The 18082-nt window shown below is 38.6% G+C and overlaps 1 long non-coding RNA gene across 1 annotated transcript in view; it reads left to right on the forward strand.

Moving 5' to 3' along the window:
* Positions 1-1603: 1603 nt before the first annotated feature.
* The window catches only part of LOC126876632 (uncharacterized), a 42824-nt gene continuing 26345 nt past the window's right edge, over positions 1604-18082 (forward strand). The window contains exon 1 of the long non-coding RNA XR_007694391.1: positions 1604-1718. This is a non-coding gene — a long non-coding RNA (uncharacterized LOC126876632). The remainder of the gene's footprint in view (positions 1719-18082) is intronic.

Raw genomic sequence — 18082 nt, forward strand, 5'->3', positions numbered from 1 at the left:
TTTCCAAGGAAAGGCTTCGGCTTTCCTTTCATCTCCGACATGTATATAATTACAAGCCAAGTAGTATTCATAATATTTATTTTCACTGATAACAAGTACGTAAAACCTAAAATAAATCAAAGGTTTTAACAATAAAAAAAAACAAAAAAAAAAAGAAAGAAAAAGGGGAAGAAGAAAAATAAAGAAGAAAAAAAAGGAAAGAAAAAAAATATAATATTGTTAGGGAAGTGATACATTTACACTGTACATGAGAGTGTGTGTGTAAGGGCCAGAGGGCGTCAAGGCTTAGTGGAGACAAAAGACTGTTGCCAGATGTTAGCAGAATTTAGGATAGTCGGTTGGCGACCAGCGTGCGTGCAAGACGTTCTTCAGAGAGTAATATAGATGTATAACTGTTGTGTGGGAAATATAGGCAATAATTTGTATTCCCAAATCCTCGAATTTCCTTAACAAATATATATAAATATAAAATTTTCTTTTTCTATAAAAGGTTATTACTATTTCTGATAAACTCGAGAAATGAAAACATTATACCATGATACACTGACACAAAGATACACCACACAGAAGAAACTAACAGAGAACGCTTTAAGCTTGGCAAACTTACCGCCCGACGAATTTGCATACACCATAACCAAAACCCAGGACACATGGCTCTGATCGCAGGAGAAGCGATCCATATAGTCAAATGCATTCCGGTACAAGTAAAGGTACGACATACAACAAAATGCTACTCGGAACTACCCGTTTGGCAAAGGAATCGCACCACAGGAACTCCACCCGGACGTGCGCCAAACGTGGCGATATTCAGCACCATCGTCGTTGGCCACGAGCGGAAGCCACGTCATGTTCCCGGCAGAAAATCTGCAGTCTCGAACGCATTAGCGAGAGGAGCAACAGGAAAAACAATCGTCCCTGGAACAGTAAACATCCTGGGAATGATGGACAAAACACATTAACGACAATAGCGAAAAATACCGTATCAAGCTTATGGACTGGTTTTATGGAATTTGGAACTGTCAGTGCAGCAATATTTGGAATACTCGCAATATTTAAACTAATCAAAACAATAATAGATATAGCCGCACACGGATACCAGTTACGTGAAACTTACGAATGTGGAATCGCCCTATTAGGAGCAATATGCGGCTCAGTCACCCACCCGCTACGATACCTCAAAAGAAGACGAAATATCGATGATCAAACAGCACAACCTCAAGGGATATCGATAACACCGGTAGTCACTCAACTACCAACGACATCTACGTCCGCCTTGAGCGAACTCAGAGATACCATCAGTCAAATTTCCTTTGGAAATTTGAACTTCAAGGGCGGGGGTGTCACGTCCCGCGCTCCGCACACGCCGTAACAAGAACAAGAAAACCATTCTATACAAAACACGCGAATAAGGATTTGAATGCACAAACGAACACACGGCACTACGAAACGAAAGGAAGGATTAACAAAACGAGGGCGATTAACGGATCCAACCAATAAACAAAATACATATACACACAATTCAAAATAAACCAGGAAATAAGAATAACTACAAAAGGGGAAAATAATTGAAACGCCAGGAATATATATATATATATATATATATATTAAACTATTAGTTAAACTGTTAGTTTTTGACTTCATGTATACTTTTATTTCATAAATTGATAATATTGTATTTATTGCATAGTATTGGAAGCACTGTCTCTAATATTTACTAGGTTATTACATGTTCGGCATATATGTTTATACTTATATGTAACTGTCCAAATTGATTGATTGAAATATATTTATATATATATATATGCGTCTAAAAAATTTATTGTAGCTGTGTATGTGGACGACATCCTCGTGTTTGGGACGAATGAGTGGATTGAGATATTCAAAACTAGGATTAAGGACAAATTAGATGTTAGAATGCTAGGCGTAGACACTCAATTTCTGTCCATCCACCTGAGTAAGCCAAACAGCACCACTGTAGTATTCGATCAATCTGTACAGATAGGTCAAATGCTGGATCTGTTTGACATTACTCGTGAGGTTGGGGTGGTGGGAGTGTCGACACCGCTAGCTAGAGAATGCGAGGCTGGTTTTGATATTGAACGTGATGAGCCTCTCGACAGTAAATTATATGAACAAGCTGTGGGGCACATAATGTATGTAGCTACTGTAAGTCGTCCTGATGTTGCGTGTGCAATAGGGAAACTAAGCCAAAGATGCGCGAATCCGACTGTATCCGATTGGAAAGCAGCGAAGCGGGTATTCAGATATTTACTAAAGACCAAAGACTTGAAGTTAGTATACCAAAGGACCGGGCAACCTCTGAAGGTGTTTTGCGACTCGGATTTTGCGGGTTGTACGGTAGACAGGAAATCCAGGAGCGGGTATATGTTCATACTCGCTGGTGGTGCGATATCCTGGCTATCCAAAAAACAACCGATTATAGCTCAATCGACGTGCGAAGCGGAATTTGTGGCAATGCAGGAAGCAGCAAGGGAAACAGTGTGGATTTCTTTACTGTTAAAGGAATTGGGTCAACTGTCATATTGCCATCGCCCCTGCAAGATATTCTGCGATAATATCGGAGCTATTTCATGGTCAAAGGACGAAATAGTTGCTGAGAGTTCTAAGCACGTCCAAGTGCGCTACTTTTACGTTAAGAACTGCGTATCGAGGGGGATACTAGATTATACTTATGTACCTAGTCCTGAGAATGTGGCTGACATTCTCACCAAAGGCCTAACTAGGATTAAGACCCAGCAATTTACCAAAGCTATGGGGCTTGTAGAAACTAGCGATCAAAGGGGAGTGTTGAGAAATGTTAAGTTGGTATGATCGCTGCTTACTACAAGCTAAGTTGGTACGACTTCTAACGACGCTCTTTTGTCTTAGAAGTCGACCACGTTGTTCTATTGACTTGGAGATTCCTGTGTGGTAAGACGTGTTATAAGACTGAAATATATTGGAGAAAACGAATCTAAGTGAATCGTTATTTTATAAACCCAAAACCTTATTAAATAACAATCAAAGCCATGTGTCCTGGGTTTTGGTTATGGTGTATGCAAATTCGTCGGGCGGTAAGTTTGCCAAGCTTAAAGCGTTCTCTATTAGTTTCTTCTGTGTGGTGTATCTTTGTGTCAGTGTATCATGGTATAATGTTTTCGTTTCTCGAGTTTATCAGAAATAGGAATAACCTTTTATAGAAAAAGAAAATTTTATATTTATATATATTATATTTTTTTTCTTTCCTTTTTTTTCTTCTTTTTTTTTCTTCTTCCCCCTTTTTTTTGTTTTTTTTTTATTGTTAAAAACTTTGTTTTATTTTAGGTTTTACGTACTTGTTATCAGTGAAAATAAATATTATGAATACTACTTGGATTGTAACTATATACATATATGCGTACAAAATCCACTTCTACATGTTAGATATAATAATATAACAATACTACGTAGATTAATACACAATAAAATATCCTTTTACTCCGGTTATATTTATTACTAACTCTCAATTAATCTATCTTAATTATTTTCTAACCACTTTCTATATTTATCAGCTATTTTATTTCTTTTTGTTAATCTGCGAAATCCATGCATGTACACTTCCTTGTATGGTGATTGATTGTTCACGAGGTAAGTTGCACTTTCACTGTTTTCGTTATTCGTTGAACTAACACGTTTTACATTCAAACAGTAATTGGAACACTCGTAATAAACTTCTTTTCTTTTTCCAAGTTTCCGCTATCTGTGTCATTCGACGAACACTGCCACGCCTCCACAGCACCGTTATAACATTTAGCGATGCTGCTCTTTGCATTAAGGCAATTGAAGTTAATTCGTTCGTTTATTTTCAGCTGGTACATGGTGTCCCGCAAGCAGGGAGCCATATCATATTTTGCATGTAGACCTTCTTGTTTGATGATTACTTGTTTACAAGGTAACTTTCACTTCCCCTCTTTTAATTATTTATTGAATCGACACGTTGTATATTCAAACAATAATTGGAGTACACATAATAATTTTCCCTTTTTCTTTTTAGGTTTTCGCTATCTGTATTATTTGACGGACAGTGTTACACCTCCTTTTGATTTATCCATAATATAGTTATAACATTTAGTAACCTTGTATTTTGCACTGAGACAATTGAAACTAATTTATTCACTTATTTTAGGTAGCTGTCATACATTGTGTTCCACGAACAACGATCCATAACCTATACTTGCACGTACACTTTCTTGTATGTTGATCACTTGTTCACAAGGTAACTTTCACTTTCACTAGTTAATTGTTCATTAAGTTAACACGTTTTATATTTAAGCAATAATTGAAACACGTATAATAATTTTCCTTTTTCCTTTTAGGTGTTCGATATCTGTATTATTCGACGAACAGCACTATAACATATACTACCGCACTACGTTGCCCACTGAAATCGCTTTATTCATTGCTTATTTCGATTATGCGCTAGTTTTAACTTGTTTAAATGCACCGTTCGCGGAATCCCTTTTACTTCGATCTTGACGTTTTGGTTCTGCAAGATTTCTAGCACTTTGTATGGTCCAGTATATTGATCGGAGAATTTTCCTTTACTGGGTTCTTTTAGTAAATATATCGAATCTCCTATTTTAAAATCTTGGGGGTTGATTCGTCGGTCGTAATATTCTTTTGATCTTAGTTTGGATTTTATCAAATTTTCTCTCGCCATTCGTTGTACGGTGTTAATTTTATCGAACAGATCTTCGAGATATTCTGCGTAAGTTGGTTCCATGTTCTCTTCGATTATTACTTCACCAGTAGGTTCTCTGGCTAGATGTCCAAAAACTAATTCGTGCGGGGAGAATTTCGTTCCTTCGTGTACAGAGGTATTATAGGAAAACATAGCTAATTCTACCCATTCGTCCCAATTTTTGGAATTTTCAATGTATAATTTGAGATATTCTATCAGCACGTGGTGAGATCTTTCGATTGAACCGTTACTTTGTGGATGATATGCCGTCGTGGTATATTGTTTGATGCGGAATCTCTTTGCTACTTTCTTCATTAGTGAGGATGTAAAGTTCGTTCCTTGATCAGTGAGAATAGCTCTCGGTGACCCGAAACGACAAATAAATCGCTTTACAAAAACGTCCGCTAAGATAGGCCGAGAGGCTGAAGAGATTCCTCCTAGTGGAATCCCAATTGAGTATTTTGTTAATAAGTCTTGGATAGTTAATATATATTCGTTTCCCTTTTGGGTTTTTGGTAATGGACCTATAATATCCATACTAACCTTATCGAACGCTTTACCTGGTGTGTCTGTAAGTACCATTGGTTGCTTTGCTTTTATTCTTGTGAGTTTCTTCAATTGACATTCCTTACATGTTCTTACGTAATCTTGAATTTCCTTTTTCATATTTTCCCAATAGTAATGTTGTCGTATTCTTTGATAAGTTTTTGTTATTCCTTTGTGTCCTGCTACGCTTGATTCATGTTTTTCTCGTATTATGTTGTTCCGCGCTTCCACAGATGGGGTAATTACTTCCCCAGTGCAAATGGTGATGGTTAAGGTTTTTTCCATAAATATTTCCTTTAATTTTCTGATTGTATATCGCCAGGGTATTGTTTCTCATTTACTGCGTCTAATAGAGATCTTAGCGAGTTTAATAAATTTTCTGGTGTTATTGGAATATTTCTATTTTCCTTTATCGGTAGGAATACAATGTATTTTCCAGAATCGTAATTCAATCTTGCTTTTTCTAACATTAAATCTTCATAACGAGGTAACTTTCCCGTTTCCTTCATTTCTAAGGCTCCTTTATCTATCGGATTGCCATGTATATCTATAAATACTACTTTATGGTCATTTACTCTCGCAATTGAGTCTCGGGTTTCTGAAATTCTTAGTTCCGCAATTATCGTAGGTCTCGTGTCCTTTTCTCGTTGTTGAATTAATTCTGGAATTACAGTGGAGGTCTCTTTTTCGCTTGTTGTATCCGTGCCTTCTTTTTCTCGATTGGTTATTTCTCTATCTGTACTTACATCGATTTCTGCTAATGCTTGGTCTAAATATTTTATGGGGGTTTCTTCTATTGTAAAATGTTTTCGGGTAAAACCCTTTCCTTGATTTTTAGAATCACTGGATTGAGGCAAGACGTGTGGTTTAGCTTCGAATATGGGAGAGTCTTCGGTTGACGTATCTATTTCGAATCTTTTTGAGACAGGATAGCGAATCGGTGAGACTTCCTCTCTCTTTCTGATTGGTAAACAAACTTCCGGAGGTTTCCTAGATAATGCGTCTGCGTTTCCGTTCGCCCTGCCTTCTTTGTATACAATATCAAATTCGAAGTCCGATAACTTTAATTTCCATTTCCAAATTCTTGAAGTAGGATCTTTGATAGAATGCATCCACGCTAAAGGTTTATGATCGGTTACGATGGTAAACTTTCTTCCGTAAAGATACGGTCGGAAGTGCATTGCGCTGTAAACAATTGCCAGACACTCCTTTTCTATGGTAGAGTAGTTTCGTTCGGCGGGATTTAATAGCCTTGAGGCATACGCAATCGGCAAATCCTTTCCGATTGGCCCTTGACTCAGTACACCGCTTATTGCATATCCTGATGCGTCTGTAGTAAGGTTAAAGGGTTTAGAAAAGTCTGGATATTGCAGGATGGGTTTCGTCACTAACGCTGTCTTTAAATTATTGAATGCGTTTTCTTGATTTTCTGTCCATTTAAAGGGAGTATCTTTCTTTAATAGTTGTGTCAATGGTTTCGCGACCTTGGGGAAATCGGGTATAAATCTTCTGTAATATCCTGCTAGTCCCAGAAATCGTTTGATATTTTTCGCCCTCTTTGGTCGTGGAAATTTTGATACGGCTTCGACTTTCTTTGGGTCGGGTTTCACGCCATCCTCACTAATTATATGTCCTAAATAATTCACCTCGTGTCGTAAAAATTCGCACTTATCAGGTTGTAATCGTAATTTAGCTTTCCTCAGTCTTTCCATTAATTTATTAAATTTAATTTCGCGTTCTTGGAGAGACGTGGAATAAATCACTATGTCATCCAGATAGACGAATAGTTCTATTCCTTGCAGACCAGATAATATTGAATTCATCAAACGTTGAAATGTTGCTGGGGCATCTTTTAATCCAAAGGGCATTCTTTTGAATTGAAAATGCCCGTATGGTGTCGAAAATGCAGTTTTGTGGGCATCTTCCTGTGACATACGGATCTGGTGAAAGCCCGATGCCAAGTCAAACGTGGAAAAATATTTTGCACTTCCTAATTGATCCAATATTTCTGTAATGTTGGGTAGTGGGAAGGCATCGCCAATCGTTTTATCGTTCAATTTTCTATAATCGATGACTAATCTCCAGCGCTTATTTCCTTGCGAATCGGGTTTTTGAGCACAATCCATAACGGGGAGTTATATGGAGATATTGATGGTTCCACTACGTCCGTATCTAGTAGTTCTTGGACCTGTCGATTTATTTCTTCTCGATGTATTGGTGGATATCGATACTGTTTAGTATTGATGGGTATATTATCCGTTGTAATTATCCTATGTTCCAGAACTTCGGTTGCTTCCAATGTATCTCCTGGAATATGAAACCTATCTTGATTATTACGAATCAATTTTTTAGCATTTTCCTTTTCTTCTTCGTTCAAATGTTCGAGTCGTAGTAACTCATTTATTTTATCGTATCTACTTTCCTCCGATCTTAGAACTGTATTGCACGCTGTCCTAGGAAGCGGGGCGGGGGGCGGGGGGATTTTCAAATTCTTTAATTACCATCGTTGGTGTTGTAAATACGTAATCTCTCGAAGTAGTATTTATTACTCTTATGTAACCTTTTCCTTTATGATTCCTCACAACTGCATTACCAAAATAGATTCCCTTGTTCGGCTCGATTCTTGGAATAAATCCCTCTTTTATCTCTGGATTAGCGATATTAACTGAACACGTTATTGAACTTCGCTTCGGTATAATTATTTTTTCTTTACTATCGAAGGGAATATAAATATTTCCCCATCTGATATGTTTTCCCTCATAATCTAAACGAGCCTTACAACCTGCAAAAAATTCGGATCCTAGGATTCCGTCTTGATCGATTAGCAATGAATCATCGACTATGATGAAAACCAACCGGATGGCCCGCAACCTGTATTACCGTCTGCCCTAGGGAGACCAGGCTCGTTGCCGTAATTCCTCGCACTTCGATTGATTCCTTTTCGTCGATGATGGCTGAATCGAGTAAAGCAGGTTTCTTGATAATGTTGATTTCCGATCCAGAGTCTAATAATAAACTCGTCTTAGTCTTTAGATCTGGGGAAACTATTCGTGCAGTTGGGTTCGTTGGGGAATCGTTAAATTTTATTGAAATAATTCGGAGAGGTCGCCTTCCGAATCTGAATTCAACTCCTGATGATTTTCCTTCGCCGGTTGCTTGTGCTTCACTCTTTTCCTTTTGCCTTGAGATTCTGGATTCTCTGTCTGTGACCTCGTTTGGTTGTGGGATGACTCCCCCACAATATTTAGTGGTTGTTCGTTCGATCTTATGGTCGGCATTGCGTTCGCTCTGTCTCTCGTTATGGGTGGTGGAGTCGATCTCGCGGGGGTGGCTGTCCTCGTTCTGTTTGTTGCCGTCGGCGCCGGTCGCCTGGTTGCCGCCTGTACTCTTGGGCGATTCGGCGTATCGTTCCTTCGTGGCTCGCCCCATTCTCCCGAAGGACGTGTTTGGTTTCCCGATGGTCTCGAAGCATAGGGTACGATTAATCCGGCATCTACTCGGGCTTTAAATTTGTAACAGTCTTTCACTAGATGCCCGGGTTTTTTGCAATAGTTACACGTGATATTTTGTCTTGTAGAATTCAAAAAATTCTGCGATGGAGGTAGCGATCTTCGATCTTGGCGGTTGTTCCTGATATTGTTGTTAGTGTTCGAAGGATGTGCGTTGTCGCGTCTATAATAGTTCGAGGGTGTCGGTCGTTGGGGTCGCGTTCTATCGGTTATTTGTTTCAATTCGTGTGTTGCTTTGTCGGCTTGACGATACGCATCTTCTAAAGTATGGTACCCTGCTATTTTTACTCGCACATATACCTCGTTCGGAAGTCCTTTAACGAAAGCTTCTTTCGTTTCCCAATCTATAGTATCTTGGATATCGGGGGATATGATGCCGTAGTCGCCTCTTTCTCCGTCCATTATTGCCAATCTAAGATTTCTAACGCGATCCATATAATCTAATATGTCTTCCCCGGGTCGTTGAAATATCGTTCCTAATTCCCCTTTATATTCGTTAAGAGATTTCTTTGGGCCGAATAGATCCTTCAATTTGTTTCCGAAATCGTTTAGACTCGTTAATTCTGTGTCTTCGATGGCGAGGAGCGCGTGTCCACGGAGCTTATTTACTAACAATTTTACCAATTGAGGTTCTTGATATCTGGAAATCATATTTCGCGCGCGCTCACAAGCTCTTAAAAAGTGGAATACCGATGGTCGATATCCGTCAAACACTGGCACCGATTCGATCGCATCTTTTAGCTTAATTGGCTGGGTATGTCCACTCGGCTGGACCGTCTCTTGTTGCGTTGTCGGCGGCGATACGGGTGTTTTAGGTTCTTGTTTTGTTTTAAGTTCGAATAAGCCGCTTTGTAATTCGGCGAGTTTTGCACTCATATCGCGAAAGTTCGCATCCCATGCTTTAAGCTTTTCCGACAATGTCAAAACCATTTCTTCGTCCAACGATTCCACTACACTCGCCATTGTTTCTTAAATATTTGTTAAATATATATATTAATCAAGATAGACTAACTAAATATTAACGACAAGACATAACTGACCTCGGTGCGAAGGAATAAAGTTATGCTACACGAAATAACTGGTAACACAATACACAAAACATTAACTAAATTAAACGAGACTTACATAAATGCAAGTCACGTATAATCAAAACAATGACTATTGAAATTCGGTAACAATACAATCCATGCTATCACATTAAAGTAGCACACGGTATTGACACACAAAATATCATGAAACACAAAACAATATTACAAAACACTACTGAATAAAATTATAGTGATTAACAATTAATTAGTTATTTCAACAACACGTTACTGTTGACATTAAACCAACGCCATACCAAAGAGACACGCGAGCGACCATGTTGAAAAATTTGTCGCGCGCACATACAAATAACAGCCAATGCAATACAATACAGCATCATAATAGGAATGTTAGGTACTAATAAAAAAAAAAAAAAAAAAAAACAAGGAAAAGGGGGAGAGAGTTAAGGAAAATATATATAATAAATAACAACTAACATAATTATAACATATTATATATATTATATTATATACAGGGATACAGTATTCGTACAAAGGAACAGATCCAAACGAAAATTATATATATAAAAAAAAATAAATAATATATATATGTAATATCGTGATATAATATATTTACAAGGAATGGATGATACAGATGTTAATCGGACAGAAAAAGACGATTGTTGTTCAACCTGAACTATTCACACCAAACGTACAGAAAACAGCACAACTAAATAATTAGATAACGACTCGACTTTCACAAAATGCAATCAACACTCTCTCGGCAACGCCACTCGCAAACTCTGTTTGTTGATTCCTTTTCTCCCGTCCCTTGGCAACCGCTCGTGGCCAAGATCACGTAGGTCTCCTCTTTCCAAAACTACGCGATCAAAAACAAACGCCTCGGCTCTCGCGACATTCCACGCGGATCACCCGCCAACTCCCAGGCCTCTCACTCACGATACTACATATATACATTAACTATTTTTATATGTGTGTACAGAACTGATGGCGAACTCATCAACCATTTTCTGAACGACGGATGGAACAACATGAATAGCAATTCACACAGTGGAACTGTAAAGTATTTGTACGAAACCAAATACTGATGCTATCCACCTGTAAACAAACAATATTTATAACTATGCATATAATTTTCACTTATGTTCACCACTATATATATATATATATATATATATATATATATATATATATATATATATATATATATATATATATATATATATATATATATATATATATATACTCGAAGACAAGGTACATTTGTGATATTTATTCCTATTGATGATATATACTTATATATTTATAACAATAAAACAAATCTCATTTATACTACTTACCAATACGTACGCATATATGTATGTCGGATCACGATTCGAATTTTGGGCGCGCGACGACTCTTCGTGTGGACTAGCCATCGTTTCACAAAGCCGAGATTTTATTTACACGTATATACAGGTCTATCACTAAGCTTAACAAATAATAAGTACAACTAATAATCAGTCTAACAAACACTAAGCCTAATGAATAATACGATCTACGAATAATTAAATTAAATAATACTATTAGCAATGTTTGAGTTCAAACGAATCCACGGTCACCGGGATAACTCCTTACTAAGCGAAACTAACTTAGACGCAAATGCGATCGTCGAAAATGCTCGATGTATCACTCTCCAAGGCAATCGCAAGAATGCCAGCCTCGTGGTGATTTTTCTCCCTGTACGATTGCATTTTGTTTTCTATACCCGTTTGGAAGCATCGAGAAGGTTCCAAACGCCGTTGCTAGGCACACTCGTTGGAAGCATCGAGAAAGTTCCAAACGCCGTTGCTAGGCAGTTTCTGCCTGGAGTTTTGATTACTAATACAATGTATGTCCCATTGCATCGGCACCTCCGAGGCAACATCACACGTGGCTAGGCCCGCTCTCGAGGCCGCATGCCGCCACAACCACATTTCTCGGAAAACACATACAACCACTCCAGACCTCCGTTAGATAAAACATCCATCCCGTGACCGTGGCTACGTTCAGCGACCGATTGTCACCTCGAACCCAATCTCGCTTATTACAAATCTTAAGCAATTACAACTATAATAAAATCTAGGCTAAGGTACTAGAGGATGTTCCCAAAATTTCCAAGGAAAGGCTTCGGCTTTCCTTTCATCTCCGACATGTATATAATTACAAGCCAAGTAGTATTCATAATATTTATTTTCACTGATAACAAGTACGTAAAACCTAAAATAAATCAAAGGTTTTAACAATAAAAAAAAACAAAAAAAAAAGAAAGAAAAAGGGGAAGAAGAAAAATAAAGAAGAAAAAAAAGGAAAGAAAAAAAATATAATATTGTTAGGGAAGTGATACATTTACACTGTACATGAGAGTGTGTGTGTAAGGGCCAGAGGGCGTCAAGGCTTAGTGGAGACAAAAGACTGTTGCCAGATGTTAGCAGAATCTAGGATAGTCGGTTGGCGACCAGCGTGCGTGCAAGACGTTCTTCAGAGAGTAATATAGATGTATAACTGTTGTGTGGGAAATATAGGCAATAATTTGTATTCCCAAATCCTCGAATTTCCTTAACAAATATATATAAATATAAAATTTTCTTTTTCTATAAAAGGTTATTACTATTTCTGATAAACTCGAGAAATGAAAACATTATACCATGATACACTGACACAAAGATACACCACACAGAAGAAACTAACAGAGAACGCTTTAAGCTTGGCAAACTTACCGCCCGACGAATTTGCATACACCATAACCAAAACCCAGGACACATGGCTCTGATCGCAGGAGAAGCGATCCATATAGTCAAATGCATTCCGGTACAAGTAAAGGTACGACATACAACAAAATGCTACTCGGAACTACCCGTTTGGCAAAGGAATCGCACCACAGGAACTCCACCCGGACGTGCGCCAAACGTGGCGATATTCAGCACCATCGTCGTTGGCCACGAGCGGAAGCCACGTCATGTTCCCGGCAGAAAATCTGCAGTCTCGAACGCATTGGCGAGAGGAGCAACAGGAAAAACAATCGTCCCTGGAACAGTAAACATCCTGGGAATGATGGACAAAACACATTAACGACAATAGCGAAAAATACCGTATCAAGCTTATGGACTGGTTTTATGGAATTTGGAACTGTCAGTGCAGCAATATTTGGAATACTCGCAATATTTAAACTAATCAAAACAATAATAGATATAGCCGCACACGGATACCAGTTACGTGAAACTTACGAATGTGGAATCGCCCTATTAGGAGCAATATGCGGCTCAGTCACCCACCCGCTACGATACCTCAAAAGAAGACGAAATATCGATGATCAAACAGCACAACCTCAAGGGATATCGATAACACCGGTAGTCACTCAACTACCAACGACATCTACGTCCGCCTTGAGCGAACTCAGAGATACCATCAGTCAAATTTCCTTTGGAAATTTGAACTTCAAGGGCGGGGGTGTCACGTCCCGCGCTCCGCACACGCCGTAACAAGAACAAGAAAACCATTCTATACAAAACACGCGAATAAGGATTTGAATGCACAAACGAACACACGGCACTACGAAACGAAAGGAAGGATTAACAAAACGAGGGCGATTTCACAGTGCTAATGCAATGCACAACGTTTAAGCGTCGAAACAATCAAAATATCTCGCAAATCGCGAAGATTTCGAAAATTTTAGCGAAAAATAGCCGTCATTTCCTTCCCGTTGGAGATATTTCGACGTTTGAGCACTCGTTGAACTCCATTTCACAGTGCTAATGCAATGCACAACCATTTAAGCGTCGAAACAATCAAAATATCTCGCAAATCGCGAAGATTTCGAAAATTTTAGCGAAAAATAGCCGTCATTTCCTTCCCGTTGGAGATATTTCGACGTTTAAGCACTCGTTGAACTCCATTTCACAGTGCTAATGCAATGCACAACGTTTAAGCGTCGAAACAATCAAAATATCTCGCAAATCGCGAAGATTTCGAAAATTTTAGCGAAAAATAGCCGTCATTTCCTTCCCGTTGGAGATATTTCGACGTTTAAGCACTCGTTGAACTCCATTTCACAGTGCTAATGCAATGCACAACCATTTAAGCGTCGAAACAATCAAAATATCTCGCAAATCGCGAAGATTTCGAAAATTTTAGCGAAAAATAGCCGTCATTTCCTTCCCGTTGGAGATATTTCGACGTTTAAGCACTCGTTGAACTCCATTTCACAGTGCTAATGCAATGCACAACGTTTAAGCGTCGAAACAATCAAAATATCTCGCAAATCGCGAAGATTTCGAAAATTTTAGCGAAAAATAGCCGTCATTTCCTTCCCGTTGGAGATATTTCGACGTTTAAGCACTCGTTGAACTCCATTTCACAGTGCAAATGCAATGCACAACCATTTAAGCGTCGAAACAATCAAAATATCTCGCAAATCGCGAAGATTTCGAAAATTTTAGCGAAAAATAGCCGTCATTTCCTTCCCGTTGGAGATATTTCGACGTTTAAGCACTCGTGGAACTCCATTTCACAGTGCTAATGCAATGCACAACCATTTAAGCGTCGAAACAATCAAAATATCTCGCAAATCGCGAAGATTTCGAAAATTTTGATGAAAAATAGCCGTCATTTCCTTCCCGTTGTAGATATTTCGATGTTCAAGCACTCGTTGAACTCCATTTCACAGTGCTAATGCAATGCACAACCATTTAAGCGTCGAAACAATCAAAATATCTCGCAAATCGCGAAGATTTCGAAAATTTTAGCGAAAAATAGCCGTCATTTCCTTCCCGTTGGAGATATTTCGACGTTTAAGCACTCGTTGAACTCCATTTCACAGTGCTAATGCAATGCACTACCATTTAAGCGTCGAAACAATCAAAATATCTCGCAAATCGCGAAGATTTCGAAAATTTTGATGAAAAATAGCCGTCATTTCCTTCCCGTTGTAGATATTTCGACGTTCAAGCACTCGTTGAACTCCATTTCACAGTGCTAATGCAATGCACAACCATTTAAGCGTCGAAACAATCAAAATATCTCACAAATCGCGAAGATTTCGAAAATTTTGATGAAATATAGCCGTCATTTCCTTCCCGTTGGAGATATTCCGACGTTTAAGCACTCGTTGAACTCCATTTCACAGTGCTAATGCAATGCACAGCGTTTAAGCGACGAAACAATCAAAATATCTCGCAAATCGCGAAGATTTCGAAAATTTTAGCGAAAAATAGCCGTCATTTCCTTCCCGTTGGAGATATTTCGACGTTTAAGCACTCGTTGAACTCCATTTCACAGTGCTAATGCAATGCACAACCATTTAAGCGTCGAAACAATCAAAATATCTCGCAAATCGCGAAGATTTCGAAAATTTTAGCGAAAAATAGCCGTCATTTATTTCCCGTTGGAGATATTTCGACGTTTAAGCACTCGTTGAACTCCATTTCACAGTGCTAATGCAATGCACAACCATTTAAGCGTCGAAACAATCAAAATATCTCGCAAATCGCGAAGATTTCGAAAATTTTGATGAAAAATAGCCGTCATTTCCTTCCCGTTGTAGATATTTCGACGTTCAAGCACTCGTTGAACTCCATTTCACAGTGCTAATGCAATGCACAACCATTTAAGCGTCGGAACAATCAAAATATCTCGCAAATCGCGAAGATTTCGAAAATTTTAGCGAAAAATAGCCGTCATTTCCTTCCCGTTGGAGATATTTCGACGTTTAAGCACTCGTTGAACTCCATTTCACAGTGCTAATGCAATGCACAGCGTTTAAGCGTCGAAACTATCAAAATATCTCGCAAATCGCGAAGATTTCGAAAATTTTGAGGAAGAACAACCGTCATATCCTTCCCGTTGGAGATATTTCGACGTTTAAGCACTCGTTGAACTCCATTTCACAGTGCTAATGCAATGCACAGCGTTTAAGCGTCGAAACAATCAAAATATCTCGCAAATCGCGAAGATTTCGAAAATTTTGAGGAAAAACAACCGTCATATCCCTCCCGTTGGAGATATTTCGACGTTTAAGCACTCGTTGAACTCCATTTCACAGTGCTAATCCAATGCACAACAATTTAGGCGTCGAAAGAATCAAAATATCTCGCAAATCGCGAAGATTTCGAAAATTTTAGCGAAAAATAGCCGTCATTTCCATCCTGTTGGAGATATTTCGACGTTTAAGCACTCGTTGAACTCCATTTCACAGTGCTAATGCAATGCACAACCATTTAAGCGTCGAAACAATCAAAATATCTCGCAAATCGCGAAGATTTCGAAAATTTTAGCGAAAAATAGCCGTCATTTCCTTCCCGTTGGAGATATTTCGACGTTTAAGCACTCGTTGAACTCCATTTCACAGTGCTAATGCAATCCTCAACCATTTAAGCGTCGAAACAATCAAAATATCTCGCAAATCGCGAAGATTTCGAAAATTTTGATGAAAAATAGCCGTCATTTCCTTCCCGTTGGAGATATTTCGACGTTTAAGCGCTCGTTGAACTCCATTTCACAGTGCTAATGCAATGCACAGCGTTTAAGCGTCGAAACTATCAAAATATCTCGCAAATCGCGAAGATTTCGAAAATTTTGAGGAAAAACAACCGTCATATCCTTCCCGTTGGAGATATTTCGACGTTTAAGCACTCGTTGAACTCCATTTCACAGTGCTAATGCAATGCACAGCGTTTAAGCGTCGAAACAATCAAAATATCTCGCAAATCGCGAAGATTTCGAAAATTTTGAGGAAAAACAACCGTCATATCCTTCCCGTTGGAGATATTTCGACGTTTAAGCACTCGTTGAACTCCATTTCACAGTGCTAATCCAATGCACAACAATTTAGGCGTCGAAAGAATCAAAATATCTCGCAAATCGCGAAGATTTCGAAAATTTTAGCGAAAAATAGCCGTCATTTCCATCCTGTTGGAGATATTTCGACGTTTAAGCACTCGTTGAACTCCATTTCACAGTGCTAATGCAATGCACAACCATTTAAGCGTCGAAACAATCAAAATATCTCGCAAAACGCGAAGATTTCGAAAATTTTAGCGAAAAATAGCCGTCATTTCCTTCCCGTTGGAGATGTTTCGACGTTTAAGCACTCGTTGAACTCCATTTCACAGTGCTAATGCAATGCACAGCGTTTAAGCGTCGAAACTATCAAAATATCTCGCAAATCGCGAAGATTTCGAAAATTTTGAGGAAAAACAGCCGTCATTTCCTTCCCGTTGGAGATATTTCGACGTTTAAGCACTCGTTGAACTCCATTTCACAGTGCTAATGCAATGCACAACCATTTAAGCGTCGAAACAATCAAAATATCTCGCAAATCGCGAAGATTTCGAAAATTTTAGCGAAAAATAGCCGTCATTTCCTTCCCGTTGGAGATATTTCGACGTTTAAGCACTCGTTGAACTCCATTTCACAGTGCTAATGCAATGCACAACAATTTAAGCGTCGAAACAATCAAAATATCTCGCAAATCGCGAAGATTTCGAAAATTTTGATGAAAAATAGCCGCCATTTCCTTCCCGTTGGAGATATTTCGACGTTTAAGCACTCGTTGAACTCCATTTCACAGTGCTAATGCAATGCACAACCATATAAGCGTCGAAAAAATCAAAATATCTCGCAAATCGCGAAGATTTCGAAAATTTTAGCGAAAAATAGCAGTCATTTCCTTCCCGTTGGAGATATTTCGACGTTTAAGCACTCGTTGAACTCCATTTCACAGTGCTAATGCAATGCACAGCGTTTAAGCGTCGAAACAATCAAAATATCTCGCAAATCGCGAAGATTTCGAAAATTTTGAGGCAAAATAGCCGTCATTTCCTTCCCGTTGGAGATATTTCGACGTTTAAGCACTCGTTGAACTCCATTTCACAGTGCTAATGCAATTCACAACCATTTAAGCATCGAAACAATCAAAATATCTCGCAAATCACGAAGATTTCGAAAATTTTAGCGAAAAATAGACGTCATTTCCTTCCCGTTGGAGATATTTCGACGTTTAAGCACTCGTTGAACTCCATTTCACAGTGCTAATGCAATGCACAACCATTTAAGCGTCGAAACAATCAAAATATCTCGCAAATCGCGTAGATTTCGAAAATTTTAGCGAAAAATAGCCGTCATTTCCTTCCCGTTGTAGATATTTCGACGTTTAAGCACTCGTTGAACTCCATTTCACAGTGCTAATGCAATGCACAACCATTTAAGCGTCGAAACAATCAAAATATCTCGCAAATCGCGAAGAT

This window comes from Bombus huntii, unplaced genomic scaffold (genome assembly GCF_024542735.1).
Source record: "Bombus huntii isolate Logan2020A unplaced genomic scaffold, iyBomHunt1.1 ctg00000087.1, whole genome shotgun sequence".
Classification (NCBI taxonomy): domain Eukaryota; kingdom Metazoa; phylum Arthropoda; class Insecta; order Hymenoptera; family Apidae; genus Bombus; species Bombus huntii.